This window comes from Hyperolius riggenbachi, chromosome 5 (genome assembly GCF_040937935.1).
Source record: "Hyperolius riggenbachi isolate aHypRig1 chromosome 5, aHypRig1.pri, whole genome shotgun sequence".
Lineage (NCBI taxonomy): Eukaryota > Metazoa > Chordata > Amphibia > Anura > Hyperoliidae > Hyperolius > Hyperolius riggenbachi.
In genome coordinates, this window is record NC_090650.1 from 16,541,962 (window position 1) to 16,550,932 (window position 8,971).

Below are 8,971 nucleotides of genomic sequence, written 5' to 3' on the forward strand. Positions count from 1 at the left end.
ATTTCTTCTTCCAACGGGTTTAGTTCTAATTGTTGTTTGTGGATCTTTTTCAAGGAATTCCTATTTCTCTGGTCTAATCCGACTCTTTGGTTGCCATTGTTTTCATCCTTCCTAATTGTTTTTTTAATCATGTCCATATTCGATCGTTTGTCCTTCTTATCACTTCTCACCATGGTTTCCCTAGTGATATTCACTGGTAAAGTTGATTCCCAGACCCCTGATATTGCTACATTGGTGTTGACGTCATCCTCATTTAGATCACTTCCACTCTGGTCGCTTATAGATTCCCATACATGTGGGTCGTGTGTTAAATATGGTCCAGTTTCATCCACAGTTTGAAATGACTGTGGGGAAGTATATGGGGTTTCATGTGTGCTCCAATTAAGTTCGTCTCCATCTTCCTTTCCAGTGTTAATATTTAATGATCTAATTGGGATAGAGTCACGTACAAATTTCCGTTTTTTCTTTTCTATAATTTCTTTTTCCAAGTCCATAAGTCTTTTTTGAATACTTGATTCCAACTCTTGATATTCCCGTAGGTGTCTATATTGTACGATATCTAGTCTTGTTTTTTTGATGTCGTGGCCTAAGGATAAACATTGTCCTTTCCTTATGTCCCTGATGAATGTCATCACCTGCATTGAAAATTCGTGGAACATACGGTCCCATTCGATCTGAGTTGTTGGATCCGCCAAGTCCGTGGCTAATTGTTTATATATAGTGAGTCCTACTGGGCTAATGTCCCATAAGAGGTACTGGTCCAAAGTTGCCACTTCCCACATATTTTTTGTTTCCTTGGTCAGAAGTTTCTCCAGATATCGTACATCACCTATCATGTCTTCCAGGTGTACACCCCTGTCCTCTGTTTGTTGATTGTTAGTAAAGAAGGTTTTGATCCTGGTTTCCCTATTTGATCTATATGACCAGATGTCTCCAATAGCTTCCATAGCTGCCATCATTCCGTGGGTACTTAAGAATAGAAAAAAATCTTTTCTCTAGGGTTGGAGGGCGCTTATGTAAGTAGTTTTGGGAGTCTCTAATCTTACCCTGCAGCAGACCTGGTATAGTTGGGGGACCCACTCACCCCATACAAAAAATATATATCACAATAAAACAAGAGGGATGGATACTTGGGACTCTAGATATCACCTCGCTATACACCATAATTGATCATGAAAGGGGTCTAGAGTCTATACAATACTTTCTGGAACAAGATGAGACCATACAGGATAAACAACGACAGTTTATATTGGATTCCATATGGTTCATCCTAACCCACAACAACTTCATATACAATGGGGAACATTATCTACAGAAGAGCGGAACAGCCATGGGGACCAGGTTCGCTCCGGGGTACGCAAATCTATTCATGGCCCACTGGGAATCTACTCATGTCTATGGCCCTGAGGGACCCGGAGAGAATCTGGTCCTCTGGCGCAGATTTATAGACGACATCTTGTTCATCTGGAAGGGGGAAATGGAGACACTGGAAGAATTCCTCGGAAAAATAAACATCAATAACTTGGGGTTGATCTTTACAGGAGAAAGGAGTATGGACAATATACACTTCTTGGACCTGAACATATACATTGAAGGAAACACTGTGAAAACAAAAACATATACAAAACCAACGGATGTAAATGCCTATATATCGACTACTAGTTGTCACTTCCCACCATGGTTAGAAAACATCCCTAAAGGACAAATGGCGAGAATCCGGAGGAACTGTACAGAAGATAACCAGTTCCAACAGGAAGCCATAGCACTCAGAGACAAATTTATGGAGAAGGGATATCAACAGGACAGCATAAACAGAGCAATCCAGATTATGGAAGGTAAAGACAGGGAAGAATTATTGAAGAAAAAGACGAGACCCCCAACAGATGGACATGAAATGAAAATCAGCATGGGTTACCATGCAAATAACAAAAGAACACAGAATATTATAAAGAAACATTGGAAGATTTTGAAGGGAGATAGAATATTACATACTATCATTCCAGAAGTACCATCCTTCATATTTAGGAAAGCTAGTACAGTGGGTCTAAAAATAGCAACGGCAGGTAGTGAAAAAACCAAGAATACAAAACTTGGAGAAGGTTTCATTCGATGTGGTAGATGTACCAACTGTAGAGACACCAGAGGCTACAACAAAATAACAGAGATAAATACAAGGGATGGCCCTATGAAAATCCATGAGTTGATCACGTGTGACACAAAAGGAGTGATCTACTGTATTAAATGTCCATGTGACAAATACTATGTGGGCAGGACGAAACGACTATTAAGAGAAAGGATAGGGGAACATCTAAAGAACATGAAGAAAGGATGGGAAGGACACCCCCTATCAAGACATTATAAAGAGAAACACAACTGCAGGGTATATGAAACCCAATTTATGGGCCTGGAGCTAGTAACTAGAGACCCTAGGGGAGGGGACTATATAGCTAGGATGTCCAATAGGGAAAGCTGTTGGATCTTTAGTTTAGGCACCATGGCCCCCAGGGGGTTAAATGCAGAATTTGAAATATTTGGATTTCTTTGAATGTTGTTGTCTGTATTAGACCTATCCAATGTGGCAGACAGTCCAATTGTGCATTTAAATACCCTCCTTTTCCTCATTTTTGTCTCATTCTATGTATATGGCACTTTATTTATTCTTTATTTTTTATATTTCATTTTCTATTTATTATTCTTTATTTTCATTTTTATTTTTATTTTTTATTTTTTAATTTTGATTTTTATACATATATATACATATGCGTATACTTTTTTACATATATATCTTTTGTTCTAGTGTGTATACATGCATGCTTTTGCACATCTCATGTGCACTGCCGCTGAGGGGTGCCGTTTCCATGCATGCACGCATGCGCATATATGTGCGCCTGCGTGCTTGGATATATGGGGACATAACATGTGTACGCACGATATTAAATTTTAATTCTAATTCTCACTTTACAGATATTTAAGTATGAACTCTAGAAAATCCTATGAAATCCCCCCTTTTTCATCATTGTCTCGGGCGATTGCTCGGCTACGCCCATACGCTGATACAAACCCAATCCCCCCTTAATAGTAAGATGTGTGGAATTTTATCCTCGCATACGCCCATTTATATTTATTATACACATAATCAAGAGTTTTCTTTTCCCAATTCCTTAATTTATTGTGGGTGCTCCCTATTACTAGATATATATGTGTGTATACATATATATGTATATCTGGCTTTTCTAGATAGGACCAACACATGTGTATTTCTGTAGGGAATACAAACTATATGTAACGAATACTTCTACACACAGGATCTATGAGAGACTTATACTAATGGAGGACATGGACACTATGACCCAGGAAAAACCAACCCCTCAGGAGAGGAGGAGCTAATAGGACACATATACCCAGGCACAGCCGTTCACAAGTTTGTAGGCTTTGAGAAAGGCGGCCGTAGACCGCTGAAACGCGTTAGCCCTTGTATGCACTCCGCACTATCCTAAATTGCTACAAAAACAAAGACTCTGGTACTGTATGAAAAGTACGAATGGTCTGCGTGGAGAGTTCGCTTTGAAGTTTAGCTATACTCAAGCGCAACCTAGCAACAGAGGACGCAATAGAGGACGTGAAGAGTTGGTGACGTCACCGGAAGAGAACGAGCCGCGACCCGGAAGCACTGTGTCCTAACAGCGGACGGACCGAAGATACAGCGGATCCAAGCGGGCGAGCTTCCGGCCGGAGCTCTGACCCGATCTATCAGTGTTTAGGGGCGTGAGTACATCTGGCACACTAACCTGAAACTTGATAGTTGCAGATCCATGTTGGATGAGAGTGTGCACATATATATTACTACACCTCCATCATATCTCCCTAAGGAATCTGTGGGAACCACGGGCTGCAATATATCCTAATACCAACAGGAAACTTTTTCTGCTACATCATATCTAGAGTGATCACACTCTCTTACAGAAAATATATATAATTTTTTCATTCATTTATTATTTTTTCATTTTTTACCCTCCATAATAAAGGAGGATATACTATAGAGACTTCATATCCTCTATTTTTACCTCCTACATATTTTTACATTTTTTACTCATTTTTTTCAATTTTTTAGTATTGCACATTGGAAGGTCTGTATGACTGTGTGGATACGAATGTGACATATAGAGGTTTTAGGGAAAATATATATAAGTATCAGAGCGATTGAACTGTGTGCATTGCTTCAGTTAAATTGTTTCAATGTAATTTATGTGATAATCAGTTATTCAACCCCACAGTGGACATTATATGCTATATGTATTTTGAATAAATTGTGATATATATATTTTACCAGATTGGATGACCTTGATTATTTATTAGAGGTGAATCGATATACATTACAAACTGTACCCAGCGCGACTGGTTCTTGTTTTATTGTGATATATATTTTTTGTATGGGGTGAGTGGGTCCCCCAACTATACCAGGTCTGCTGCAGGGTAAGATTAGAGACTCCCAAAACTACTTACATAAGCGCCCTCCAACCCTAGAGAAAAAAAAAGTTTAAGAACCTTGCCATTAACAGTGTAAGAAGGCCTGCAGTTTATATTTTCCCAGTGAAATTTGTTTTTGGCTCTTCCCACTTTTTGTAACATGGACACACAGTCACTCAATGACCAAGTTTGTGAGCTTTCAGGTCCTTGGCATCAATAAAAACAAATCTGATTGGCTGTTTGTGGCTCCGTCCCCTTTCTGAATTTGAACCACAGTCACCCAGTGACCAACTGTACCAGGTCTGAGGCATCTGCTATTAATAGTGTAAGAATGGCTGCAATTTAAATATTCCCCTTAAAAATCAGGTGAATTTTGATTGGCTGTTGTAGGCTCCACCCATTTTCCTGAATATTAATCCCTGTCACCCAGTGACCAACTGTGCAAAGTTTGAGAACCCTGCCATTAACAGTGTAAGAATGGCTGTAGTTTATATTTTCCCAGTGAAATGTGTTTTTGGCTCCACCCACTTTTTGTAACCTGGACACACAGTCACTCAATGACCAAGTTTGTGAGCATTCAGGTTCCTGGCATCAAAAATGTGTGAATGGAAGCAGTTTATCCACCAAGGAAATCCGATTGGCTGTTTGTGGCCCCGCCCCTTTAGTGAATTTGGACCCCAGTCACCCAATGACCGACTGTAGCAAGTTTAAAGCCTCTGCCATTAACAGTGTAAGAACGGCAGGTGTTGAAATATTCCCCTTAAAAATCAATAGGTGAATTTTAATTGGCTGTTATAGGCTCCACCTACTTTCCTGAATCTTAACCCAGTCACCCAGTGACCAAGTGTGCCAAGTTTGAGAACCCTGCGATTAACAGTCTAAGAATGGCTGCAGTTTACATTTTCCCATTAAAAATGAATGGCTGAAATTTGATTGGCTGTTTTATGCTCCGCCCACTTTTCCTGGATTTGTAACCTCGGTCACCAAGTGACCAACTGTGCCAAGTGTGGGGACTCTGGCTTGATTACTGTGAGAATGGATACATAGATAAATGCCCAGCATGCTATAAAACGCGCAATGAGAATGGGATTAAGTGGATTCTCAAAAGGATCGCCTGTGCAGCGCACACTGCAACCACCCCACTAACCTGCTGGCCACAACTGCGCTGCCCACAGTAAGCTGCTGCTGCACTATGCCACCACCCACAACTGCACATCCACTAAGTCACCGCCCACAGGTGCATCCAGGCATATGTAAGTATATTGTTATGTAGCACGTCCTCCCAGTGATGCTTAACGTGTCCTAGGCTATGTAGCTGTTCAGAATTATCCTCCCAGTGCATTGTGGGAGACCAGGCATTATTTTGACTAGCTTTAGCCAGAATCAGTCTTTGATGATGTGATCTTCATACATAATCTGAACATTTGTATAGTGCTTTTCTCCTGTCGGACTCAAAGCGCTCAAGAGCTGCAGCCACTGGGACGCGCTCAAGAGGCCACCCTGCAGTGTTAGGGAGTCTTGCCTTGAACTCCTTACTGAATAGGTACTGACCCTAGCAAGGATTCTAACCTGATGTTCCATGTCAAAGGCAGAGCCATTAGCCAGTACACTATCTAGCCACTTACATGCTGACCTGGTTAAAGGATACCGTAGGTGCATTTACATAAACATGCTCCATAACGCTAAAAAAATGTCCAATTAAAATGGGAACAAGTAGATAATCTAATTGAATTGATAACTGAGAGAATGAAGGCATCAGAAGCCCACTAAGGCTGATACAGTATCTCCCAGAAGTCAGTACACCTCTCACATTTATGTAAATATTTTATTATATCTTTTCATGGGACAACATTGAAGATGTGCCGCAGATATGACCCCAAATGCACTTCCGAGACAACCACTGCCTTGCTAAAGAAAATGGTGGTAAAGGTGCTGGGCGGGCCAAGCATGTCTCCAGACCCAAACCCCCATTGAGCATCTGTGGGGCATCCTCAGATGGAAGGTGGAGGAGCGCAAGGTCTCTAACATCCACCAGCTTCATCACGGAGGAGTGGAAGAGGATTGCATTGGCAACCTGTGAAGCTCTAGTGACCTCCATGCCCGAGAGAGTTAAAGTATACATGAGGCGACCTTAGAAATAAAACATTTTACTCCTCTGGGACTTCTTCCAGTCACTCGAAGTCTTCTAGGTCCCACACCAAAGTTCCACTGTTCTCCAGGCCACAGCTGTCTCCTCTGTGTGTGGGGGGTGCGCAACATGCCTCTCGTGATTGCAAAAAGTCAGGAAAACAATTGAAATTACGAAAATTGTGTGTATGGTCATAATTGCACAAAATTTTACATAATTTTTAATGATCACGATTTGTCCATTACAATTGTAATCCTTATTACAAAAATTATGTGAAATTTTGCAAAAATTGTAATTAGGACATACAATCATCACTTCTCCTCCATGCTTGACCACAGGGATAGTTTTCTTTTCTAAGGCATCTTACTGTTTTCTGTAAACAGTCAACTGAAGTGAGTTACCGAAAACAAATTTATGAACACGCCCGCCCAGCACCTTTACCACCATTTTCTTTAGCAAGGGATGACCAGCAGAAATATCCACCTTTGCTTAGACAGCGGGAGTGTCTGTAGAAATAGATGGCATGGCTTTTGTTCGTTTCCTGTGCCGCTTATGCTCTTGACATGTTGTTGGTTACAGTGGACTATTGTCCTTCTAGTGAATAACTCCATATTCATCTTCTTTCTGCACAGTAAACACAGAGCTGCTCGAATGTTTACATTTATGCCACCTTTTCTCTTTTTTCCATGTTACAAGGTTGCAAGTTGTTTGTCTCTCCTCTGGTTTTTCTTCTCATTAATCCACGTCGGTTGTTTGCCAGTCAACAAGGTTAGCGCATAGTTGTCCTTGCAAACGCTTATTGTGCTTCTTATTGAGTTCATGACCCCAGGGCCGGCGCTATAAGTAAGGCAAAAGGGGCAAATGCCCCCAGGCCCCAAAGTCCCTAGGGGCCCCAGGCCTCCCTTTGCCTGACATCCGGCCCGATGCTTGTCTGACACAACGCGTGCCGCCTGCCCTACATGTGTGGTCGGCCTGGGTTGTGCGGCTGTGCGTGCAGGGCAGTGGGCAGTGATTGAGCCGTGTCGGGGAGGGAGACCGACCATGTATACCTGTTTCTAGCAGTTGTGTCTGGTTTCCATGGTGATAGTTCCCAGCATTCCCTTCCTTCCTGGCTCGGTCTCGCTGTTGATACACGCCGCTCTGCCGGTGTAGTGTCAGAATGGGCAGCCCCGCAGATTGGGCAGCCCCGCATGCGCAGTAGGAGCCTGTGTCCCATTAAATTACGCAGCCACGTAAAACATCCTAAATATCTCCGCTTTCGCACCACCTACAGTCCCGAAATTTTCAGGGTAGGGAGGGGACCCCCAGATCTAGCTCTGTGCCGAATTGCAGCCCCCGAGCCCCGCTGGTTCCCGAGACTGATTGCAGCAAACCTATCTCGGGAACTAGCAGGGCTCGGGGGCTGCAATTCGACACAGATCTAGATCTAAGGGTTCCCTCCCTCCCCTGAAAATTTTGGGAGTGTAGGAGGTGCGGAAGCGGAGATATTTCAGGTATATTATGTCTAACTTCCCACTGAGCATGCGTCATACTCAGTGAGGAAGGCTGCTTCCGGGCTGCCCATTCTGACATTACACCGGCGTAGCTGCGCTGTGCGCTCCATCTCCTCGATATGACGCAGGCATGGACATCAGAGCGTGGATGTCCATGCCTGCGAAGAAAAAGATGTCACATGTTTGCTGCGCAGCTGGTGGGCTTAAAGAGAACCCGAGGTGTGTTTAAAGAATGTTATCTGCATACAGAGGCTGGATCTGCCTATACAGCCCAGCCTCTGTTGCTATCCCAAACCCCACTAAGGTCCCCCTGCACTCTGCAATCCCTCATAAATCATAGCCGTGCTGTGAGGCTGTGTTTACATCTGTAGTGTCAGTCTCAGCTGCTCCCCCGCCTCCTGCATAGCTCAGGTCCCTGCCCCCGTCCCTTCCCTCCAATCAGCAGGGAGGGAAGGGATGCAGGCAGGGACTGGAGTTCTGCAGGAGACAGGGAGAGCAGCAGACTGACACTATAGAGATAAACACAGCCAGCTCTGACAAGCTGTTTGTCAGCTGTGCGGGGTGGTTGTCTTCAGGCAAGGGGCCCCCTATTCAGTTTGCCCCAGGGCCCCGGAGCCCCTTAAACCGGCCCTGCATGACCCCACCATGCTTCTGAAATACTATCAGATTCACTAAAAGGAAAACTGTAAGGAGCTGAATGGATTCTTCTTTGAAAAGCAGGCCTTGGTATGAAATTGGACCTTCAAACAGAAAATGTGGGCATTAACCGGAAATTTGGAGATGGTGGTAAATATTAGCCTGATCGTTGGCTGAACTTTGGTTGTTAGGAGTAGTTGTTTGTAGTGCTAATGTCAGATGTAGGATTCATCGGTGCTCCACATCA